Source organism: Cibotium barometz, chromosome 27 (genome assembly GCF_041138505.1).
Source record: "Cibotium barometz isolate CiBa-2024 chromosome 27, ASM4113850v1, whole genome shotgun sequence".
Lineage (NCBI taxonomy): Eukaryota > Viridiplantae > Streptophyta > Polypodiopsida > Cyatheales > Cibotiaceae > Cibotium > Cibotium barometz.
In genome coordinates this window covers 35,015,794-35,042,588 of record NC_141072.1, presented here as the reverse complement: position 1 = coordinate 35,042,588, position 26,795 = coordinate 35,015,794, and the positions used below count along the sequence as shown (strand labels likewise).

The following is a 26,795-nucleotide window of genomic DNA, read 5'->3' as shown; positions in this document are numbered from 1 at the left end:
AAAATTGAGGAAAAGAGAGGATAAAAGTTTAGCACTTTTAGAGGAAACATGCTCAGAAGAAGAAGAGGAAACATTGATGCCATTAATGGCAAAAAGGGGGTCGTAAAACTAGAAGTCAGGAAGAAGAAGAACAAGAAGATAAATCTGAAGAAGAGGAGAAAAATAAGAAGAAGAAGAAGTCATCTAGGAGAAAAATTGGACAATCTGACTTTCCTCTTGGACAAGGATCTCTTAGTTATAACCTCTTAACAGATCTTAGGGAGAAAACGGCACAAATCACATTTGGGCAGCTTTTGGCACTCTCTCCAAAGCTCAGAAAGGAATGGGGTAAGCTGGCTAGCACAAGGGAATCTAAGAAAAATAAGAAGAGGGATAGTGGGACTCCTATGGTTCAAAAGGTGGATATTGATGTAGGAGATGATGTGTCTGTGTGATTGATGTCATCATTGAGGGGCAAACAATTTCTAATGCGTACATTGATGGAGGTGCGTCAATCAATGTCATGAGTGAAAAAACAATGAAAGATGCCGATTTAAAGTTGTCTTCTACTAACTCTCCCTATCGCATCAAACTTGCTAATAATACTAGGGTGAAAACCTTAGGAATTATCAAGAATTTGGGAGTGGATGTATGTGGTATTTCTATGCCTACAACTTTCCAGGTCATTCCTACAAAGCCTGATGCTAGGGCTTACCCATTGATATTGGGTAGGCCATGGCTTTGCCAAGTAAAGGCAATTCAAAAGTGGGAGACAGGTGATCTTATTCTACAAGGTGAGAATAAGAAGGTCCACTACAACATCAAGAGTCGTCGCTCGCAAGAAAGTGGTAAGAGGTGAACCTTCAACTTTCGAAAGTTCAGAGTAGAGTCATCCGATGAAGAGGAGACAAGTGGTAGCTCCGAGGATTCCATCTCAGAAGGGGAGGTGGAGGGAGTTGCATTTGGTCTTTCCCTAGGAAGGGATCGAGGGGATGCTGAAGACAATGGAGCCTTGGAAGGGGAAGCTTCTTCAACCATGTGCGAGAAAGTAGATGTGGACCTCACTAGTCTTCACCAACAGAATGAACTTCTTCTTGATGAGTCCATAGCAGGTAGTACTGAAAGGGAGAATTACTTAAAAATGTTGGATGGATTTCCTAACCTTTCTGCAAACAGCTACTGACAAGTACGCCAAGTTACCCTAGTAGAACACAAGATTGATCTCAAGCCCCAAAGTAAGCCAATGGTACAGCAGCTAAGGCGTTTGGGAGTAGTGCAAGCAGAGGTGCTTAAGAATGAGGTAACTAATTTGCTTGCTGCTAGATTTATTTTTCCAGTAGAGAATTCAGAGTGGATTTTCCCAGTTGTAGTCACTCCCAAAAAGGGTGGAAAATGGTGTGTGTGTGTGGACTTCCGCCCTCTAAATGCATGCACAAAGAGGGATCATTATCCTCTACCCTTTCAGGATGAGATTTTGGATCAAGTTGCAGGTCATGAGTTGTATTCAGACTATGATGGATACTCTTGATACTTTCAAATCCGGATTTGTGAAGAATATCAAAGGAAAACCTCATTTATCACCCCTTGGGGAGTGTATGCCTATAGGGTGATGCCATTTGGCTTGACCAATGCACCAACAACTTTTCAACGCTTTGCACCTTACTTGGGAAAGTTTATAAGGGTCTTTCTGGATGATTTTTGCATTTATTCAAGCCGCATGGATCACTTGGAAAAGTTGAGGTTGGCCTTGCAAAGTATTGATGATGCAAAAGGGTGTCTTAATCCTGGAAAATGCCGCTTGGCACGAAGGAAGGGGGTTCTCTTGGGACATGTTATCTCAGAAGAAGGCATAGAGATGGATCTTGAGAAGGTGCAGGCAATTGTGGCCTTCCCACCACCTACCAATGTACGGGAGGTAAGGAGGATTTTGGGTAAAACAAAGTATTACCAACGCTTTGTTGACCATTAGGGCCAAAAACGTCTCAAAATGGGCTGTGTAAGGAATTTCGCTAACTTGCTAATTAGTAGAATGTTGACGGTCAAGACGGCTCCAAATTTGGTCGTTTTGGATATTTAAAGAATATCTATGTGATTGAACACGTATCTAAGTACATATTTTAAAATCTAAAAAAATATATCGTTTTCATGCTACTCTTTAATGGCTCGTCTCGAAATTTGTCCTCTTTTAGTGACTTCGCAGCAAATACTTATTTCTCTTACTTTTGAATGACCATTCCCTCCGAACGCGCTCTCATCCATTCTCTAAAAAATTTCACTCCTCTGCTTCTCTAAGAATTTCACAAGCTACATCTCATTCTCATTCTTCTGCGTCTCTCATGTTCTAATAGCTCTGCTAATATTTTTAGCTCCCTTTCATGTGCGAATGAAGCTCAACATCTTCGCAACGAAGGAAAGAAGCATATTGACCTATGGACAGATGGAAGTCTATATCCACCGGATCCCCGAACAGGACGGTATCCTTCTTTTCACACACCACATGATTTGATTAGATTTGTTGGTGATGGGGTGGATGGCTTACTTGGTTATAGTTTAAGACTATCTCAATCACATGCAGAATATATTACATATCTTCAAAATACTTTATCTTTGAATGTAACAAAAATTATAGAACTTGAAAACAAAATAGTGTCTTTGAAACAAGAAAATGATCAATTGAAAACCTTAAAAGAAACTCCAATAGGGTTAAGAGCACGAGTAAAACGAATGCGGGATGCAGTTAACTTGACAGAGAGATCTGGACAAAGGAAAAAAAGGTTAAAACTTGTAAGAGATCATGTTACTACCCTTCTAGGATTTGACATGTCTAATGCTCAGGAAAGGGTAAGATTTTTGAATGAGCTTATGAATAGGTCGGATATCTTGAAACTTTTGAAACTTCCTGAAAATCAAACTCAAAAAAAACTAGTCTTTCAACATCTACTAAAAGATATGGACTTATTGGTCCAGCCTTCCCAAATGCAAGAAGTTTGTGACACAGTGGGAGTGAGTAGAAAGGGATACAGAGCCATCTCTAAAACCTGGTTCAGGGTCCTTAAGTATTACAAAATCAAAGCTTTTGGGTTGCCTAGACCTCACAATGTTGGAAAATATAGAACTCTGTTAAATGAGGAAATTTCCAAACATTTCGGAGAGTATTTCTATATTGAAGGGAGCAATGCCATATGAGAGACAAAAAAAAAACGTCTTTTGAATACAACATTTATAATAATATTTGAATGAACATTAGAAAAGTCCAATCTTTTATGGTGAGATATTACAACATTCGAGAAATAGATTGTGAAGGAAAACTTGTATTTGTTATAAAATTAGATGAAGCTCAAATCCAAAAATGTCAAAAAATGGAAAGAATATCTATATCCCTAATGAATAAAGCATTGGACTATAGTCAAGGTAAGCTTGATTCTCCATACCACAAAACTCAATCAGAAATGGAGCTATGGTGGATTGGATCAGCTCATGTGCCAGTAGAGAGTCATGAAACATTAAAGTGGCTCTTCTCACAAACAGACATTCCTTCAGTTATTCAGAACCAAATGCAGGTGAACACCTTCATGTAGACGACATAGGTGATTTGAATGAACATTAGAAAAGTCCAATCTTTTATGGTGAGATATTACAACATTCGAGAAATAGATTGTGAAGGAAAACTTGTATTTGTTATAAAATTAGATGAAGCTCAAATCCAAAAATGTCAAAAAATGGAAAGAATATCTATATCCCTAATGAATAAAGCATTGGACTATAGTCAAGGTAAGCTTGATTCTCCATACCACAAAACTCAATCAGAAATGGAGCTATGGTGGATTGGATCAGCTCATGTGCCAGTAGAGAGTCATGAAACATTAAAGTGGCTCTTCTCACAAACAGACATTCCTTCAGTTATTCAGAACCAAATGCAGGTGAACACCTTCATGTAGACGACATAGGTGATTTCATTGTGGAATGGCATTTGAGTGCCCACCTCAAGGCGTTGAAGTGTATGTTTGGTGTATGTGGAGGAGCAAATACCAAATATCCATGTCTTTATTGCATGGCAAGCACAGGGACAAGAGAATGGCTTGCAGAAAATGAGATTGGAAAACCACCATCCAGAAATAATGTGAATGTTGTCGATTATCCAACTTCTGTTAAAATTTGGGATCCAATTCTACCAATACATTTGAAAAATGTGCATATATGTACATTGCATGCAGAGATAAGAATCTTGGACAAATTGCTTCGACTTCATCTGGACTATGCATATTCTATTAAGCCGACTAAACTTGCAAATGAGTGCATAGAAAAATGCAAAGCCTTGCTCTCTCAAATGGGTTTCCATGGTGGCGAAGTGCATCTTAAAAAAGATCCTGTTCTTTCTAGAGGTACAGGTGATGTTCTGCAAGATGTTTCAATGGGAGGAGCAAAAGCAAGAAGATTTTTGAGCAACCATGACACCAAACAAGTCAATGCAATATGGAACTGCTAGAAACATCTATGTGTCATCACCACAAATGTCAAAAGTAGACCAGATGTAGCAACAAACGTATGGAAGTTTGGAAAAAACTCGACGATTTTTTCAAAGTCCTAAGACAACAAGTTGGTTCAAATACTTATGCAGATTATTTCAAAAAAGCAATAAAGATTTTAATAAAAGCTATCATAGATGCCTGGGGAGAAAAAGACATAACTTATTACTTGGTGAGTGTTCAGACTTATCAAAATAATTAAAATTAAAGTGTAATTTCTTAAATTTACTAACAAAGAATTGTCTTTGTAGCATATTCTTTACTTGCATGGACCATATTTTGCTACAGAAGGACCCCTTGCAACATGGAACACACAAGGAATGGAAAAGTCTCACTATCAAGTGAGAACTTCCTTTTTCAGATGTACTAGAAGAGGAGGTGGTCAAAGAAGAAGCAATGCACTTAAAGAATTATTCAATTGGTTCTACAGGAGGCAATTACAAAGGATGAGATCAAAGAACCAGCAGTCTGAAACTACACAAACACCAGAAGATAGAGACTAATGATTTACTAACACATTTGTACCTCTTACAAAATATTTGCTGAATTTTAATCAGTCCTTGCAAAATATTATGTGTACATTAGTTTTTGATTCTCTTGGGACTATTTGGCATGTCACCTCTGTATCTCAAAAATTTTCTCCTTCTATAACCTCCAAGAAGATTGATATCTGACTCCTCAGCTCTGCAGCTGCATAGCTAGAGTAGCAAAGAAAGTATCTTGCTCTTGAGGCATTGAAACCTGCAGCATATCCAAAGATTCTAAGAGCAGCAGCTCTCTCTAGAAGCAAGACCTTGTTAGCATTTATTTCAAGGGAAGTGTATCCCATGAACCTTGACAACACCTTCAAGGCAAATATTGGCAACTCAGCATCTTCAGAGAAGTTCATGTGGAATGCACAGAACACAGCCTTATCCAATGTAGGTAAGTAGTGCATGAGAGCAAATGAAGGCCTTCTTGACCTAGTCTCTGTAGCTTTCACTCTGCTGCCTTTAGCTCTTCCTAGAAAATCATCCTTATCAAGCAATTCAATCTGCAAGACAAAAACCTCACTTTAAAAAAATTACAATCACAATAACATTTTGCAAAAGATTAAATGGAAACTACCTTCTGCAACTCATCCTCAATTACTACTTTGTCTTTCATCAAGTTGCATGAGCCAACCCTTTCCACTTTATCAGAATCTGCCTGAAGCTTGAAATCTCTGCCAAAAGACTCTACACCTAACTCAATAAGCCTGTTCTCAAAATCCTCATCTCTAAGGGAAGGTTTCTCCTCATCCACTCTTTTAAGGCACAAGGCAAGAGCATCAGGAGCAGGGATAAATGAGTGGTTAGATGTTTGCAAATCAAGTGCCAAAAACTCTTCCTTTGACTCTACTTCTGTATCAATAAAGTCTTTGGTCACCTCACAAGCTTCTGAAATTGCTGCAATACAGTAGTCTTCCCTGATATTGAAGAGACATTGAAGATAGGACAAAGGAATAAAATCTTTCTCATTGATATAGAAGAAAGGAAGGCTTGGAATAGTTACAGAGGATTCAGATATGATTGCTTCCTGAGGGCTCTTCAGTAACAGTGAAAGCCCTAAATTCAGCAACATCAAGATTGGCACATTCTTTCTCCTCATCTTGAACATCAATTTCTTCCTCTTCTAAAATCTCACTTTTCTCTAGCTTTGAGACTGTGGTGACATTTAAGTTTTCTTCCTCCTTCTGTGCATCAATTTTTGATTATTGCTCTTTATCTTGTATTTCTGCTCTCAAAAATAGAAAGAAAAGAAAGGAGACATCCTTGGGGACAAGGTTACAAAGCTTTTTATGAATTGGACAAGAAATGGATGAAGGGCATGTGAAAGAGGTTCTATTTGAAAATCTACTGAACCTCTTTGTAACTTTGGCTTTCTCCACTGACAGCTGAGTGAAATCGATAAGGTGACAAAAATCATTGTCTCCGATATGAAAACAATGAGCTTCAATTGACATTTCAAATTGTTTGTACTCCTCTTCAAGAATGTCCTTAAGCTTCATCAAAACATCTGAAAGAACAAACCTTGGATTGAATATCTCCACTGCATCTATGTATACCTTCATGTCATGACCATCTTGCAAAATAGCATTCAAGAGTCTCACTTGGGCTTTCTTCAACAAGTTCATGTCGTCCCTTAACACTTTTACTCATTATGATATTTGAGAAAAACGCTTGAATAAATCTGAAGAAGGCTTAGAAGTCTTGATATGAAAGAGCCCGAACGAAGCAAAAATAAGTGGTCCAAAAGTTTTGGAATGCTTCTATCGCTTGGTGCAGGCTTTGGCAATTTGAAGGTTTGAAAAAACAAACAGAGGGTTTTGCAAAATAGGGCTTGGAAGTCACAATATGGCACAGCTTGACTAAGCGAAAATAAGTGGTCCAAAAGTTTAGAAAAAAATTGAGAGAGTTTTTGAGAAAATTTGATGGAGCACGTGGAGCGTGGCAAAAACACCTTAAATAGTGACCGTTCGTGCCACGTGGCAAAAATGATTACATGATACGTGTATCCAACGGTCCTATGTACGACGGATTCAAGGTATAAAAAGTTAATTTTCTTGAAAATATTTTTATTTTTCACCAACACGGTATCAAGCGAGATCACTCCTCCGAATTTCTCGGAATTTCCTTTTACCCTTCTCACCCATATCAAGCGATAGACCTCATCCATATCAATCGATACTCCTTCATCGCTTCATTCAGGATCCTACCCTATCACTTGGACATACCGAATCAAGCTAGAACCAAGCGATTGCACATTTCCAATACTTTAGGAAGCCTTCAATCGCTTAGTTTCATCTCCATTTGTCATTGCCCGAATCAAGCGATAGTGCTTATCCATCCACTTTGGATCCGCCCGGTCGCTTCGTTTGGGATTTTTGCCCTATCACTTGGCCATTCCAAATCAAGCTAGAACCAAGTGATTGCCTATTTCCAATACTTCTGGAAGCCTTCAATTGCTTAGTTCCATCTCTTTTTGTCATTGCCCGAATCAAGCGATAGTGCTTATCCAACAAATTTGGATGCGCCTCATCGCTTCGTTCGGGCCACTGTGAGTTTTCTTTATCTCAACACACAAATCACCTCCATCGGGTCTCTTTTTTTTCTTTAACTTCAATGGTGAGGACAAAACAGACTGCAAGGAGAGTCTACCCCCCTTTAGAGACTGAAAAAGCTGAAGACAAACCAGGATCTTCCAAAAAGCCAGTTAGCGATGAAAAACAAGAAAAGCCTCCTCCATAGCCTCATGCTAGGGCAACAGCAAGAAAGAGATTAAACTATCAGGTGAAGTCATTAAGAGAGCTCAGAGCGGCACAGAAATCTACAAGCCTTCTCATCCCTCGACTGCCATTTATTCGGGTTGTCAGGGACATATCAGAAAGGTTAGTTGGCAAAATGAGATACACAAATCTTGATAAAGTCTGATGGGAGTCACAGGCCCTTATGTGTCTTCAAGAGGCTGCTGAAGATTTTTTAATCGACTTTATGAATGATGGATACATTGCTGCTGCATTTGCTCATAGGATCACTCTTATGAGCAAAGATTTTGTGCTTGTGTCCAGACTTAGATACAAGTTTGACAAAGCTTTGGAACCCATTCCAAGTCAAGATATGAGGGCTTTTGAAATTCTTAATATTCCTCCAGCAAGACAACCCAAACAATCAGTTGTTATTGAAGATATTTCTCATACTTATAGTACAAGAAAAGCTCAGGATATTAAAGAAGAAGTGGAGAAAGAGAGAGAGCAGGAGAAGATTACAGAGGATGCCATTCTTTCTCAGCAAGCTGAAATTCTTCATGCATCCAATTCAGAGCTTTATCAGAATGTAACAGGTCAAATGATAGTAGATATCTCCATGCATGGAGAGGATGAGGTTTATTGTGACATTTCCCTTGAAGACACAAGTATGCTTGTGAATCACAATATTGAGATATCTGACACAGTCCTCTTCATCTGTCTGAGGTTTGTGTGGATTTCCTTTTGCTTTCTTGATGAATTTCTCAGATTCCATATTTTGTTGATATGTTTTGTTTATGTCTCCAGATGTCTTATGAGGGATCTTCCTGACTCAATGGCTATGCAAGTGACCATTCTTGATCCCCTTGTTACACAGTGCCTTTTCAATAGGCAAGGGGATCTTACAAGTTTTCTCAAAAACTTTGATATGCTGACATGCAATTACATTGTATACCGTTATGTTGAAGTGTAAGACTCACACTCAATTATCTTTTGTCCATCATTACAATATTCACAACTAATTGCAGTATTCATCTTATCACAGAGGCCATTGGAGTCTTATTATCTTCAATCTATTGGATAGAGATGTTATCTTTATGAATTCTTTAGCATCCATTCATGGGAGAAGTAAAATGTAAGAATAAACTTTACCATGGTTTATGTTCTAGAGCAATATTTTGTATGTTTTCAATTGTATGGTTGACCCTCAATATTTTATGCTTGCAGTGCTGCCAAACTTATCTTGAGTTTTCTAGGTTCCACCTATGAAGACTACAAACTTGAAGATTTTAAGTACTACAATCAGGAAGTTCCTTTGCAGAAAGACTCAACATCTTGTGGATGGATGGTGCTTGCTAATGCTTGGAGATATCTTGAGTCAAGATTTAGAATGACAAACAGTTACTGTAAGTTCATGTTATAATAGCATTGATTGATTTGGTCAATACATTTAGTGACTGCCATATTAAGAAATTTTCTTATTTTCTTTTGCCTTAGTTGCATGAATATACAGATTCTTGGGTAAGCTAGGTAAGGGAGAAGGCAGTGTCTATGGTTTTGGACAGATCTATCAATCCAGTTGATCCTGATTCCCCCTTTCCACCTAATAAAGGAGCCAAGGGTACAACTTCAAAGAAAAGAAAAAAGGAGGAGAAGGAAAGCCATGTCAAGGATGGCTCATCCAAAAAGAAAAAGACCTCTGCCAAAGAGAAGAAGAAAAGAAAGAAGAGCCCTACTAAGAGCAGATCTTCCAAGGGGAGATAGAGCCATTCTAAAGAGAAGACCCATTCTAAAGGAAAGAGCCCTCAGGCTACAGAGAAGAGCCCTAGCCCTCCCGCTAAAGAGAAGACCCCTAGCCCTCCTGCTAAAGAGAAGACCCCTAGCCCTCCTGCCAAAGAGAAGAGCTCTTCACCAGCTCAAGAGAAGACTCCTATCAAAGAGAAGACCCCTAGCCCTCCTGCCAAAGAGAAGAGCTCTTCACCAGCTCAAGAGAAGACTCCTGTCAAAGAGAAAACCCCAAGCAAAGAGAAGACCCCTGTCAAAGAGAAGAGTGCTACTAAAGGTCTTCCGTTTCACTCACCAGTGAAATTTAAAATTCAGAAGCGTCGTTCATCCAACAAAGAAAGTAAGAGGGCAAATGTTGGCTCTCCATTCAATTTCTTTTTCATGTTCCCCAAGAAGACTGCCAACCTCCAAAGAACCTTCTCCAAAACCAGACCCCACTGCCAAATCTCCCTCGCCAACACCTAAAGATCTCAGAGAAGAGACCAACTTACCACCAGTTGAGGAATCCACTGCAAAGTCTTCCTTTCCAACACCTCAAGAGCTCAAAACTCCAGATCTCTGGTGTTATGAAAATCACAAGAAGTTATATTATGAGAAGGACGACGTGAGGATGCCATAGAAGCTCACAGAAGAGAGAGAAAAATAGTGAGTCTTTTGAAAATGCAAAGAAAGGAGAATAAGCCATATGCCAAAATGGAGGGAAGGTGGAAAATGGAATGAGCCATACCAAAATGGAGGGAAGGTGGAAAGTAGACGTTTGAAATAATTTGGTGATTTGTCATTAATAGCGTTGTTTTCAGAGCCTGAAAAGAGAAGATTTCGTATCTTCCTGCTTGATTTTTTGAAACATAAAATGGAACAAGATGTCACTATTTTGGACCCAAACTTTAATGTTAGCCATCGTAAACGTCTAAATTAAGCCGTTTTAGCCGTTCGCCACTAAAATAGAACCGTTAAGAAGACATTTAGAGGAGACAAGAATGCCATACTTTTGTATACGTGTCAATTCACAATTGGACAATTTCTTAATCCTTAGATTAACAAACAGCCCTTTTCTAATCGTTTTTGGCCCTAATGCATGTTCTTTGAGAAGATGTATCCTATAAATCTGTTAACAAAGAAGAATGTTTCTTTCCAATGGGGGCCTGATCAAATTCAATCTTTTTGTTTGCTCAAGGAATGCATGAGTCAAAGTCCGATTGTGCAGCCTCCTAGGTGGGGGGAGGAATTTTATGTGAACCCAAGTGTCTCATCACATTCAGTGGTGCTATATTCTTGCAAAAGGGAGAGCAAGGGCGTATGCAACTAGTGTATTATGCAAGCCGACAACTCACTGATGCTAAGGAGAGATATGGTGAAATGGAGAAAGGTGGTTTGTCTCTTGTTTTTGCAGCAGTAAAGAAGTTCAGGTCATACTTGTTACCTCGAGCTTGTTACCTCGCCCTTTTTTCTTCCTCACATCTCAACCTTCTTTACAATTCTTGGTCTGCAAACCCAATCCTGCAGAAGGGAAGTTTGCAAAGTGGATTTGTGAGCTTCAAGAATTCTCTTTCACTTTTATTACAGAAAACACCACTAGGGCCTCTCTTGCAGATTTGCTTACCAGGAAGGAAGAGGAAGAAGGAACAGGAGCAAAGGAAGAAGTATATGAAGATTTGGAGACACAACCAACTACTTTCACTATGCATTTTAATGGAGCCTTTAGCCCTTCCAGGCAATGTGGAGCTGGGGGGGTAGTTTTATTTGATCCAGAAGGAAAAGAGGTATGGGCCAAGGGCAGGGAATTTCCAAAGGCTATATCAAATAATGTGGCTGAGTACAATGCATTAATTTGGGGATTAGAATAAAAGATGAAATTAAAGAGGTAGAGGTTAAAGGGGATTCACAATTGGTCATCCGACAAATGAAAGGAGTGTTCCGCGGGAACACTCACGGGAACACGGATTATGGAAGGAGGCCAGAAGCAATTAATGCGAGAGAGTGGGATTGTAGCCATGGGAACATAAAGACGCATATAATTTTTCCATATTTTTGTGCCGAAGTGCAATGTAAATCGTTTTAGGCCAATGTGGGTTTTAAATGAGAGTTCTAAGTGTATTAAGCAAGGCTCACTTACGGGGTTGTCCGCCCATGCGTGAAAGAGGCCTAGGGTTAGGGTTAGTGACATCTCTACAAAAGAGATATTAGCTAAAGAATGTGGACGTTTTTGCCATTCTCATAAGCTATTGGGTGAAGCTCTTCAGCTCTCAAGCTATGGCAGCTCTCTAACTCTCTCTCTATTGTACTCTAATGAGCATCAAGCTCCAATGAGTATAGCTCCACTTCATTCTCTTAATCTATTTTAGCATCATTGAAGTAGATTAATCTATGATTAGTTGAATGCTTCTTTCTTTCTCTTGTGTATGCTGCATGCTTATAGTGAGTGTGTGTGTAGTCTCCATTGATGCAAGCTCTTGCCCACTTCATTGGCAACAATGAGTTATTCATGGATAGACTCTCTCTATGAGCTTGTGGGTTTGTGAATGTTACATTCTATGCTTGCTTAAGCTTGTGGATTAGTAGATGCACGCTTATGGGTTTGCTGGTATTAGGGGAAAGCTAAGATTTAATCAATGTTTGAATGGGATAACACATTTGTTGATCAATAGTACTCTATGAGCACTATATTGCACGATAGAGAGAACCGCTCTACAATGGCGCCGCTGCTGGGGAGCAAGTGCCTACATTAGTTGAGCACCATACACACACTACCACTCCTTGTTAAGCTCCAATCGGTTGCAAAACTGTTGGGTGGATAGGAGAGCAGGCTTTGGGACTAATTTCAATGGTATTTATTTAAGACTAATCTGTTGTTAAATTCTCTTTATTTGTCTTGCAATTTGAGTGCGATTGGTGAGCTACACTTCTCACTTGAGGTCAGGACAAGGATTCAACACACGGGAAGGATTGGAGGTAGGCACTAAACCTGCAAATTTCAATTTTTGTGCGAAAGAAAGAGGCCTATTTTTGCATTTTTGTCATTCTGTTTGAGGATAATTTTTACAGTTTCAATTTTCTGCATGTTCGTTTTATTTCTGTTCTTAGCTTAGTTTAGTTTTCTGCATCTTTAATTTTGTGCATTTTAGTTCTCTGTTAAACCTGCATTTTCGTTCTCTGTTAAACTTGCACATGTAGAGAAACTGAAATCTATACACACACATGAAGATTGAACATTTCGAATTTGCTGCAAATTTCAGAGCTACACATGCATTGAGTTCCCTGCACATGTATTGAATTCGCTGTAAATCTGACAGCTGCACACGCATTGAGTTCACACGCATTGCATTGAGTTCACACGCATTGAGTTCAATGCACACGCATTTCAAAAAAAAAGTAATAAAAGAAGGCGGTTGTGCTTGAACAGCGCACCGCGAGGAGGACCCACACACTGCACCGTAAAGACCGCCACCGCTGCATCGGATAAGGGGGTGCCAAAAAAAAAGTCTGAATTTTTTTTTCATTTTCTGCCGCAAAAATTTGGGAGGTTATCAAACTTTTCGAGAGGAGTTAGAAAACACCCATCGTCAAAATTTTCGTCCCGGAACCATTTTCCCATAGTGAGTTAGTATGGGAAGCTGGTAAATTTTAGGCGATTTTCGATCCGAAAAAATACGCTATTTTTTTGGCCTAATGTGTTCGAGGGGGTTCAAAATGGGTTCTGGCAAAGTTTGAGCCAACTTGAAAATTTTTGGATTTAAAAAAAAAAACCTTATGCACTTGCGGTCGGGACATCATATAGACACTGCCATAGGGCCTAGGGCACCTTCTAGAGTACCTACGTAGGAAAGTGGGACCCAATCGGTAGGAAATTCGGCAGATATTGCTGAAACCTTTTTCGAATCCCAATCTGATACTCTTTCCAGGACAACTAGCTCATTGTCTATGGACAATCTAGGGCCGTCAAATAGTCATCCCTTAGCCCCAAATACGACACCCACAAGATCTTTTAATCCATTTGAAGCCAACACCATGGGGTTACCACTCAATGTGAGACTCCAATATGTCTACATGAATGCTCAAGGAGCTGAGATCTTTAGGGATCCACAACAACGGTATCTCGTTAAGATCGCAGACTTTTTCTCAGAGCTTGATACAGCACCTCTAGTCAATGACCAAGGTAACATGTACATGGGTGGAGATGGTGTTCGCTATGAAGTCACCTATCATCCAGAGAATGTAGACAAATTAGGGGAGCTCTCTAAAAGTGAGCCTTCCAGAGCAAGGGAGTCTAAAGATGATTGGCTCATTGAGCCGGACATGCCTGGACCATCCCCAATGCCCAGTCCTTAAAGCCATCCATAGATGATTTACTTTTTGTAGATCTAAATTTGGAAAAGGACAGGAAAGGCAAGAGCAAAATGGATCAGGGGACTGAGAACCAATGGGAGTTTGAATTCCAATGACAAAGGTCTTTCAGGATGACCCACTTCAAGAGGTCTATAAGGACTCTTTAGAAGGATATTATGCCACAAGATCGCCAGAGCTAGATCTTCCTCTAGCACTTGTGGTGGTAGTCGAGAAGCTTGCAGGATACAAGAACGGCGAATCATTGATAAATGGGCCAATGAATACCGAACCTTAGATTGGAAGGAAATTTGTGAGCTCACATGGAGAGGACAACCATTATTCATGGAAGTGTTCTCAACTAATACAGCTAAACCAGGAAAGACAGCCTTTCTTGGAGAAACTGTTGCTCCTCCCTTTACGAGAATTCACTAGAGAGGGACCCTCAACATCAAAGTGGACCACTGCAAGTAGCCCAACTCTAGCACTAAGATATTATCCTACACCAAAAGTGCGACCACATATCACACCACAACAACGTTTCTCTCACTATGACAATCGGAGGGTAGGGGAGCCAACTCGGCCTCCCATAAATGCACCTCCTGAAATGCGGGTAACAAGATCTTTGGAGGGGGTTGGTGAGGCAAGTAATAGGGAACCCACACCAATTTGGGATGCATGTGGACCATCTTACCAAAGAGAGGAACAGTTCCCACTGAGAGTGAGAGGCCGTAGGCCCTATGATGAGTATTCAAGACAAGTAAGACCATCAACTCTTCAGAAACTGGTAAAGAAGTACGAAGGGTCCAGAGATCCATATGACCATGTAGCAGCATTTGGGCAAGCAGTTTGAGCTGAGCAAGTGACTAACAAGTATACGCATATTGAAGGATTTGGGCTCACTCTTGAGGAAAAGGCCCTTGCTTGGTTTCAGGCACTAGAGGCTTCAGACAAATCTTCTTTACGAGTTTTGTAAGAGAGATTCATTGCTGCTTTTTCCTTGATGGGGATTCAGCATGACACAGTAGGAACCATCTACTCTTTCAAGCAAGGCAAGACTGAGAGTGTTAGAGACTGTGTAAATAGGATGAAGCAGTACATGAATCATTGCCCAGAAGATGAGAAGCCCACCCCCAGAGTCGATTAATTTCTCTCTTCTTAAAAGGACTTAGAAATTCAACACTGCACACACATCTCTATGCAAAGAAGCATATAAATTTCAATGAGTGTTGCCATGATGCTATGGATTTCACAGATAACTTCAAATTCCAAGATGGTATTGGCCCTGAGGTGGTGCAACCTAGAGATCAGTGGGGCGATGATCAAAGTTCAAGGTCTAGCGCACCAGTAAATCTAGACCAGATAGCTAACCTAGTACTAAGGAGATTGGGACGAACCTATCACCCACCCATGCAGCCACAACAACAACAGTAGCGAATGAGGGGTGTACTACCTAGAGGTCCTCATCTTTGTGGAGCATGTGGCGGTAACCATAAAACTGAAGAATGTAATACCTTTTCTCCTCTAGTCACAAACCAACCCACAAAGAAGTGGTGCCAGGCCTGTGCTTGGAATTATACCCACACCACACAGGAATGTACTCGCATTGTAAGAATGAGACAAGAACGTGAGCAGCAAAGGGGTTCAGTGGCTCTACAAATGCATCAACAGTATACTAATTTTGAATGTAAGCCACCGATGGCACAAGAGCAGGCACGACCTGTACTTGGAACTCAACCTCCTGCTCCTAGGACTGCTCCTGTGAGGTTTGTTGACTACGACAATTCAAATATGTTTAGAGACTTGGTAAACCCATTCTATGTGGAGGAGGAATATGCATCATATTCATCCAAGGAAAATCTCTTTGAAAGTCCCGCATATCCAAGCCAAGCAGTGGAGCCTCAACCAAGGGAACAAAATTCTTTGATGTTGCTAGTAGATGGCTACCAACCTAGGACTCCAGGCCCCTCAGGTCAATGGCAGCAAAGGAAAGTAGAAGCCAAACTAATGGGCCCCTGTTATGAGTGCGGAGAACCCCATTGGGCTCGTGATTGTCCACATCGCCCAAGGCAAGTAGCTCGATCCAATACAACAGTACCACAATTTTCACCAATTGAAAGATATTGTCTAGGGTGTTGTGTAGAACACTTTCCAAAGGATTGTTTTGCTGAAACCACACGAGGAAGGTACCTCTCAACCAAAGGTCTCACTCAACTTTGTAGGGGCATCATCAGAGAATGAGGATGTCATGCCACTTAGAGTCATGACTAGATCACAGACATGAAATGCTGAACTGCAGACTGATGAGACACCTCGAACTAGGGATGCAAAGGCAAATCTAGTGGACAAGACCCAACATTCCAATAGAAAAAGGACCACTAGGAGGAAAAAGAACCGTAACAAGCAAACTAAGAATGCATCCACTAGTTCTCAAGAAGTCTCTAAACAAAACATGAAGGATCAAGCTTTTACATCCCAAGAAGTGCATGAGGAGCATCAACCTCAACCTGGGCCTAGTGCTAAACAAGATGAGGCTAGTACAACCGTCAGGGGATTCTGTTTTTGTGGATAAGGTGAACAAGACTCTAGATGCCATCATTGATGCTCATAGAAGTCGCATTGCAGCTTTATCTGAGCTACCCAAGAAGCTTCAAGAATACCCAAACCCTCGTGAGTGAGGAGAAGATCAATCTAGCTGTATATCAGCAACTCATTAGGGAAGCTCAATCAATACTTGAGGGCCCACCTCCTCGTATCCCTCGAGGCCCAACCTCTCTTAAGACAACATTAGAAACCATACCAGAAGTGTCATCAAGTTGGGAAATGAAAAGTGAGCTGATCTCACAAGCTCATAGCGAGAAGTCTGCACCAATTGCCACCCCATTGAAAGAAGGCATTCTACCACCACCTAGCCTTGCCTTCCCATGCAATGATGAAGTTATTGATGCTAACGAGGACATGGCAAATGAGATGTGGGCAGCAGTTCATGAGAAATTTAATGAGAATATGTCCTCTATTATTTCACCTCCATTCTCTGAGGTGGATTTTACCAGGGGCACAGAAAATAACTTTAGACACCCAAGCATCCAGGAGGAAGTTCAAACAATTGTTTCTCCTAGAAGTAAGCATACAATGAAAACCTTACCATCTTATTTGGGAGAATATGAGAACTGTTCTCAAACCTTGAGGATACCCTCCATGCATAGACGGTTAACAAAGGAGATGGATATGGGTATTGTGCAAGCTATTTTGTCAGCACCAGTGGCTTGTACCTTACCTTTGCTTGATTTGATAAAGCTTTGACCTGAGTTGTGGAGTGATATTGCCACATGTTTGTCAAAGCAGGTATTGCTACAAAAGGGTCACCGTCATTGTACTATACACCCTGAGACAAAGCATGTTATGCCAGTTCCTATCAACAAAGTTGGAAAATTTTGTGAGGATGATCAGGGAAATGCTACCCTCCCATTAGAAGTGCGAAAAGTAGCTTCAACTGCAATACTCAATAGTGGTGAGGGACATAGGAATGATTGGGAGCAAAAGTTGCACTCAGTTCTTTGGGCATATAGAACAGCCTATAAAACATCTATGGGCACAACCCCATTTGAGCTTGCTTTTGGGCTAGATGCAATTCATCCCATTGAATTTCTTGTACCTACTCTACGAGTTGCTAAAAAATTGGACTGGACTGGTCATGAGCTTTCTCAACGCATTGATGAATTGGAAAATCTGGATGAGACCCGCTTATTAGCGGTAATGTGGTGGATGTATGCCGAGAAGAGGAGACAAAAGCAATGGTATGATCGAAATGTAACAACTGGCCGATTCAAAAAAGGGGACCTTGTGCTCTTGTACACACTTAAGAAGCATAAGCGAAAGCTCAAGAAACGTGGCTTAGGACCGTTTGTGATTAATGAGATTACTCCTAGTGGTGCAGTGCGTTTAGAGACACTAGAAGGTGAGCAAATGCCTAACTTCATTAATGGAAGTCGTCTCAAGAAATACAATGAACCATTAACTGAAGTCATGCTTCAACAAATGCATGCTGCCCACACACGGAAAGAAGCACATGACCTACTTAAATGTCAGGCTCAAGAAGAAGCTAAAGCTAGAGTTGCAAAATCCAAGGAGCGTCGCAAGGCTTTTGTGTTGACCTTACAGTTGGCTACTGATGAACAATATGTCGAACCTTTCAATATTCACGTGTGTCTTCATCTTCATGAGACTACCTACTTTGTCTCTGCCTTAATTAACTCTGGTGCAGATTATAATGTTCTCTCATTTGACACATGGGTAGCCTTGGGACAACCAACACTTGTGCACATTCCTATTGACTTACGAAGCTTCTCAGGTGAAGATAAACCTATAGAGGGAAAATGTGTCATTATGATGTCCATTCAGGATCACCAGATGTTAGTTCCCTTTTATGTGGCTAGTAAGTCCAAGGCAGTGGTAGAGGCTGTTCTTGGTCGATCGTGGTTAAGTGCTACCAATTGTTCATTAGATTGGAAGAATAGACAATATAAATTGCAAATTGATTCTGATTGCATCTTGGGATCTGCTCCTCCACGAGTTTTATCATGTCAAAAGGGTGGTAGTTCTACCTTACACAACCCACTTTCAACATCTGCTCTTCAAGATCCAAGACAAATGATGTGGATAATCGATGAGTCTTCAAGTGAGGGCCATGGGCTAGCATGTTACAACTACTCTAGTCACTGCTCAAAGAAGGCCAGGCAAGAAGGAATCATCAATTTGGCTACCAAAAGATGCGTACAAGCTTGTACCATCTAGCCTAGTTGCTAAACCTCCTAAAAAGAATGTCTTTTCCAAGCCTAATCTTGAGATTGTTACTCATTGGGTCCCAAAGCATGTTCTTAAAGAACAAGGCTATTATGAGGGTGTAACAGCACTTTGGCTTCCCAAATGCCATGGTTTGCTAGAGCCAAAAGAGCGTATCAATAAGATTCCAAAAGCCACTCTTGGTTTTTCATATCAGTGGGCGCAAAGGAAATCAACACAACCTCTTCAAGATAGGATAGGTGGTTGTAATAGCACCTACACATCTACTTGTGTTGACCTTCTCCAAACATGTATTGAATCACCAGTTGTCCCAACTTCTCCTTGTTACATACTTCCACCATCAACTTGTGTACCTAAGACAAAATCCAACTTTACATGAGTCTCCTCTGAGCGTAGATTCTAGCACTTCACTGCCTAAATCCTCTTATCTTGCTCAAATTCCTCGACAATTGCTAACCTTCCCACTGCTTAAGAAGGACACACCCAAAACCAAAGGTAAGGCATTAACACTACAATTGAAGCTCTTTGGTAGATCAGTGTTTGAATAGTCTCACTTTTACTAATGTGGTTCCTTCTGCCATTACAGAATTGTGTTCTTTTTGACATGATCTTATCTACATTGTTTTTGATAGGGATTGTCATGATGGATATGAGTGTATAAAGTTTGAAGTTTCTAAATTTCATTGTTCTACGCCCAGATACCTCCTGATGGATACTTGGCGAGATACATGTCCACCATGCATTGACCCTGATAGTACTCAACCTGAACATCGCGAGGATTATAGTGCTCCTCCTTTTCAAACTCATTCTAGGTACTTTTATGCTCCCTTAGGTGAAATTTGCTATGGGCATCACTTTGTCACTTTATTCTATCAACAGCATCACCCATTTCCACATTATCAAGAGTGTGCACGACTCGTATTAGGAGAAGCTTCACACATTTGTTGGCTATGCCGCTCTTACTTTCGGCGATATGGCACGGGCTTAATGAAACAAATTGTGGGAATTACACCCCAACGCCATAACCTTCTTGATGTGAGAGTACCAGACCGAGGACCAAATCAACGTAGATTACTTGAGGAGGTTCAAGCACAACAATGGAGGGATACATGCATAAATGACTTGCAACCACCTATCTTACAAGCCCTTCTTCCCCCAGCCTCAACATGTCAATTTTGGATCACTATGAGCACCTATATTGCGCAATTCCAAAATCGGCATTGTCTGCTTAACCTTCCCATAAAACCAATGCTATATTTTAGCGAGGAAGCACTCCTTCCTCTACCACCTTCTCCAGAGGCCGGCTTTTGTATGGGGTTGTCCTGGCATCTTGAAGTGATTGATACCATCTTTCCAGCAGAAGTGGACACGGATCCACCGCCACTGCAAGGATAAGCTCATTAACTCCACAATAAGATCAACAAGCCAGGGCACTTTTCTCCCACTGGGTTTTTCCCCTCGGCTATATTCGGTGATTGGCACCAATAACAAATTTTATTCTTTTCTTTTCTTGTTTATTAATAAGACATTTTGCAGAGATCTCAGCTAAACAAGAGCATACAAACACGCTCCAACACTCCACCTACCGTGCACACAAATTAGGAAGGGGGGAGACATGCAATGCCCACAAAGAGCAAAGGGAAGCAATCTGCATATCAGCAATGCATCAAGACAAACGCGCTACATCAATGAGCACTACAACAGGTGTATTCAAATCATAATCTTTTGTTCTTTATGTGCTTTTCACTTTTGCATATATTGTTTGCATGTTCACACACAATTGGCTAGTTTAAGTTTTAAATTAGTTGTTACCATGTGGTGAGTGATTTCTAGATTCTTAGAGGACTTCATAGAAGGCATTTCTATTTGAAGACGGTGTAGGATATATGCCAACGGAGTATGCCAAGTTCTTAAGCTCTAGAAGTATATTAGTTATCCTTAGTGGTAGCTACCTCTTGGGTATGGGCTAGTAGGTGCTTTGATTAATTAAAAAAATTACGAAAATCATGCCCTAAAAAATATATAGAAGTGACTTGAGACATGACGTGTCTACGGCCATGTGGAATGCTTGGTAGGACCTTGGGTTGTTTTAGCACCTTGGGGCCGATGCCTTGGTTTTCATGGGGTGAATACTGACGTCTAAAAGATTAAGAAGAAGACCTTTAAGGACTCTATCGCCTTGATAGATGCTGGTAGGACTCTGGGGTACATTATGGGCCCTCGAGACCGATGCCCTTATCTTCATGGGGTACTCCTTATGTCAAAAAGAAAGAAAAGGGTCTATCGCCCTTGAGATACTTAGCGGCCTTTAGATTCTCTGGGCGGAGGTCTCTTGGCCATTGCTTGGGTCTCATTGGGATGGAACCTTCGTCTTTATCATCTTTTACACACACAAACACACACACACACACACACAAAAAAAAAAGAGAAGAAGAAGGAAGAAGAAAGAAAGGTCCAATCACCATTGCTCATATTTAGGAGTAGGGTTGCCACTTAGGAATAACTTACACACTTGTAGGACATTGAGACTGCGGATATAACCTGTGGTGTTCAAGCACACTTGCCTTTGCATAGCACTATCTACCACTTTGACTAGTCTTTACTCACTTCTTTTAGCACTCTTTAAAACTCTAATCGGCCTTTCACTTGCATGCTCACGTGTGAGATTGTCATTGCTAGTTTTTTTTCAATAAAAGACTTTACTTATCTTCCATTGTTTTTTGCAGCTTTTGCTTCTACCGCGCCCGAGGACGTGCGCGATTTAGGAAGGGGGGAATGTTCCGCGAGAACACTCACGGGAACATGGATTATGGAAGGAGGCCGAAAGCAATTAATGCGAGAGAGCAGGATTGTAGCCATGGGAACATAAAGACGCACATAATTTTTCCATATTTTTGTACCGAAGTGCAATGTAAATCGTTTTAGGCCAATGTGGGTTCTAAATGAGAGTTCTAAGTGTATTAAGCAAGGCTCACTTATGGGGTTGTCCGCCCATGTGTGAAAGAGGCCTAGGGTTAGGGTTAGTGACATCTCTACAAAAGAGATGTTAGCTAAAGAAAGTGGACGTTTTTGCCATTCTCATAAGCTATTGAGTGAAGCTCTTGAGCTCTCAAGCTATGGCAGCTCTCTAACTCTCTCTCTATTGTACTCTAATGAGCTTCAAGCTCCAATGACTATAGCTCCACTTCATTCTCTTAATCTATTTTAGCATCATTGAAGTAGATTAATCTATGATTAGTTGAATGCTTCTTTCTTTCTCTTGTGTATGTTGCATGCTTGTAGTGAGTGTGGGTGTAGTCTCCATTGATGCAAGCTCTTGCCCACTTCATTGGCAATGAGTTATTCATGGATAGACTCTCTCTATGAGCTTGTGGGTTTGTGAATGTTACATTCTATGCTTGCTTAAGCTTGTGGATTAGTAGATGCACGCTTATGGGTTTGCTGGTATTAGGGAAAGCTAAGATTGAATCAATGTTTGAATGGGATTAAGAGATTGCTATGCATTGCTTGTTCTCTTGATTAGTGTAGTGGATTTAAGGGATTGAGAGATTGATTGAGGTGTTGAATTGTTGAATCAAGTGGTGATTTGTGTATGTGAACTCTCCCTCATGGGATAAGCCTTCATGCACTAATCAAGTCGAGACACTGTGTTTCTTAACACATTTGTTGATCGGTAGTACTCTATGAGAACTATATTGCACGATAGAGAGAATCGCTCTACAAGGAGAATATAAGGAAAGGAGTCCTAATCTCCAAGAATTGTATAAAAGGGCAATGGAGTTAAAAGAAGCTTTTGAGTTTTGTAAATTTGTGCATGTTAACAGGAAGGATAATCAAAAGGCTAATGAATTGGCTACTAAAACCTTCGCTTCTTTCAAAGTAGCTACTCTTGCATTAATGGATACAGGTTGGCATGAGCTCCAAGATGTTCAACACTATTTAGATACAGGATACTTCCCTCTTAGATTGAGTTCTCAACAGAAACAAAGGCTTACAAGGAAAGCTCATCTTTACACAATTCTAGGGGATGTTCTTTACAAGCAAGGTAAGGATAAGATTCTTAGGAGGGTAGTGAGCTTGGAAGAATCCAAAAGGATTATGAAATTATGTCATGAATGTTCAAGTCACTTTGCCTCAGCCAGCACAACTCAGAGGATCCTTAACACAGGGTATTATTGGCCTCGACTCAGGAAAGATGTCTATGAGTGGTGCAGAAGCTGTGAAGTATGCCAGGCATATGGGCATAAGCAATTGGTTCCTGGACCCTTAAACCCTATCCTAGAATAGGGTCCATTTGAAAGGTGGGGATTAGATTTTGTGGGCCCACTTCCTCGTTCCTCACATGGGAAGTATTATATATTGGTGGTCACAGATTATGCAACAAGGTGGGCAGAAGCAAAGGCCATGGTCAATAATAAAGTAGTGGTTGTGGCATCCTTTCTCAGGGAATACATATGTGCCTGATTTGGGTGTCCATTAGAAATCCTTACGGATGGGGGGAGGTCTTTCAGGAATGACTTGATTGAAGCTTTGGTGCAGAAATTAAAAATAAAGCATGCTATGTCAACTCCCTATTATCCCCAATGTAATGGTTTAGTAGAAAAAACTAATGGACTGCTTTGTGGATCTTTGTCTAAGCTAGTGGATACTATGAAGAGAAAGTGGGATGTGCATTTGCCAGAGGTCCTATGGGCCTATTATAGGACAACTCATAAACTCTCTCTTGGTTTCACACCTCTTCAGTTAGTTTATGGAATGGAGGCTATTTTGCCAATAGAATTGGAAATCACAAGCCTTCGCACATCTTTTGCACGCTTGAATAATGAAGAAGAAACACATGCCCAACGCCTACTAGTACAACTGGAGACCTTGGATGAGAGGCAACTTCAGGCACTTCAAAATTTGGAGGCTGCACAACAACGGCGCAAGGCAAGACATGACACTCTCACGAAGAAGAAGAAGAAGCCAGAACTCAAGCAAGGAAGCTTAGTCATGAGGTATGATGGTCGTGTGGAGAAAGACTCTCACGAAGAAGAAGAAGAAGCCAGAACTCAAGCAAGGAAGCTTAGTCATGAGGTATGATGGTCGTGTGGAGAAATGGCTAGAGATAAGAAGCTTCTTCGACGTTGGGAAGGCCCCTTCAGGATAAAGAAAAAGTTCAAAAAAAACACCTATCTTCTAGAGGATGCAAATGGCCAGGAGGTTCCCGGACGTGCGAATGAGTACCAGCTAAAGATATTCTACCCTCGAGCACCATGGCCAGCACACCTCCAAGACAAGCATGGAGGATTTGCTGAGGGAGTAAAAGATGTGACATGAAAAATTGATATCTTTCATTTTCAATTTTGTGCATATTTTGATGGTTTCTCAATGGTAATAAGGTGGAAGCTTGTCCAAGAATATTGCGGCGGCCACAATGGAATAACGGCGTGGTGATGCGGCGGCTTGGCAGCTACCTTGATAACAACATTCTATCTTCAAATATAATGGTTTTACTTGATTTAGGTACACACATTGTAAATGCCACAAGTATGCTTGATAAATACTTTGGTATGATAGATAGGCTAGTGATGTGGAAAATAAAAGTGGGCCTTCATGCTCACATGGATTTTTATTGTATTATTAATATGGTATACCATAAGGCTACAAGTTGGGGAGTGTGGAAGGCATGTGGAGGAGTGTGTGTAGGTGCATAATTGGGAAAGATTCTTCTAAAATGCCTACATGGAAGAGGAGAATTCCGCCATGTGTAAGTGGGATATCCACCTACATGCCACTTAGACTTGGCTATTATCTCATCACACTTTCAAAGTCAAAAAGTCTTTAATTTAATAATCAATAGAAGACTTAGCCTAAGACGACAATTGATGGTGACATCTACCCTTATGTCACTGAAGGGTTGAAGATTTTTATGTTGTAATTTGTAACAATGGAAGAGAGGGTGATTCTCCACCTAGAAAAGGAGCCCTCCTCTCCCTTTCAAATCAATGAATGAAGCCTCCTCAATTGAGCATTTTGTGTCATTGCCACTCTCTTATATTTCAAACCCTTATTCAGACACTCTCTTTACATGTGAATATCTCATTTAGCATTAGCTCCTCATGCTTAACCCAATTTTGGACCTCTTTGATGATTCATGATAAGTGGGATAAGGAGTTATTATCTTGGTGGGCCTGTGACTTCTCAAGGTAGCCCTTGCCTTATTGCCGCCCTCCTTTGGAGGTACCAATGGTTTTAGCGGTAATGAGCATGCGGAAAGACTTTGGGGACCATAGGTAAATCTTTACGATTATCTGTTAAGCAATGTTAACCCTTACCCTCTAGCTTGAATCATGAAGGAGATGAAAGGCAAGAGGCTATGTGAAAATTGAGGTTTCGTGCAAAGAGAGGGAAGTGCAGTTTTTGTGGTCCAATACCCAAATGTCAACCGATAAAATCACTCATCACTCGGGTATGGTTTTCTAAAATTGATCATATGGCTAGGAAGCTCTTTATATGCTCGTTCCATTCATGTAACTAATTTCTTAATCCCTTACTTCATTGATGATCAGAATTTCTCCCAAACTTGCTATTTTTTAAGGCAAGTTTTGGCAGTTTTATAGTCTTGTAGTAAAATGCTCACATAACTTCTTGCTTGGTTGCCCGTTTTTGAAAGTTTTTATATAGGCGCGAAGCTCTCTTCAAGCTCTACATATCTATGTAATCCTCTTTTGCACAGTCTTTATGGATTTAAAACTGCAATTCTCTATGTATCTCTATTTTTATAGACTTTTGGCCATTATTTCTTCTTAACATGATTAATTCCTCCTAATCTCTTATCAAAAGGAAAACCCCATGTGTCTTATCCTCTTGTAAGTGATTGCTATATTCTTTTGCTTTAATATGTTCCGTCCAAATCACCCAATTCGAACGGATGAACCTTACCAACATTCCCCGTATGTTTCCGTTCACATAATCCTGAGTCGGAAGATTTTCTTCCAACAAAGAATTGCCCTCTTGTTTGGAGCTGCTAGACGGGTAGAAATTCTTGCTTCTCTGCCTTTCATCTTTCCTTCCATGAATTATGATCTCACCTTTGATGTGTATATCTTTATCTTAACCTAGGGAGAGAAAGGGAGGTGAGGAGGCTGTGAGGTTTCATACAAGTGTGTTTTGATTCTAAGAAGTGACCGAAGTCAAAACCCCAACTTTGCGTCACAGTGGCATCAAGCGTCGAGGAGAGTCAAGAAAGGATTGGAAGAAGGCCAAAAAGACATACCGGGAAAATCCCAATCTATTCAAGCCACAAAGAGAAGCAGCAGGCCGAGTGTGCATGCATAAAAGAGGGGCTTTTCATCTTGGATCAGATGGAAGGTCATATTTCCTCGCTCAATTTGTAAGTATTTGAAATCTTAACATTTTGTATTAAAAACTATGGTTTCGAAAGAATTAAATCTTATGTAATTGTTCTTTTTTAAATGTATGTTTAACATAGGAAAATGTGGTGGGCCATTCTTCGTCTCGTGTGAGGAGTACGACTTTGCTTATCGCAATGGGATCTCTACCACGTTTGAATGACCGCGACAACAGGGTGTCACATTGAACTATGAAGGTATGCCTGTGGCTGTAAGTTTATATTATTCTGGTTTTATCAACTTTGAGAAATTTACGTAGTTTGTGTTTTAACATAACTTGATCTTGTGTGATACAGGAAGATGATAAAGAGGCAATAGGCGAGGCAGACGAGGAGGATGATGATGAGGAGGAGGAGGAGGAGAATGAGTAGAGACCAACCCATTGTGTTTAATATTTTGTAACTTCATACTCAATGTAACTCACCTATTATGGCATTTTGGATGTAACTCGCCTTTAATGGCGTTGGGATTTAATACAATTAAGATTTCGCAAGTTCCTCTTTTTCTTTTGGTATTTTAATATGTTGATATGTCTATTTGTATAAATTAGAACTATTTTCAATATATTGAATTAAATTTGTTTTGGAACAGATTGGGCCATTAGCCCTAATCTTCCCCCCCAAAAAAATTTAGAGCACCACTGAAGCGATGGAAATAGCGACGTTCACGTTTTTTATCAGTGACACTGAGCAGTGGAAATAGCGACACTGGTTCTTTTAA

The 26,795-nt window shown here is 40.5% G+C and overlaps 1 pseudogene; it reads left to right on the top strand.

The window, feature by feature from the left end:
* Window positions 1-7,648: 7,648 nt before the first annotated feature.
* Window positions 7,649-26,446, top strand: LOC147623331 (uncharacterized; annotated as a pseudogene).
* Window positions 26,447-26,795: the final 349 nt, after the last annotated feature.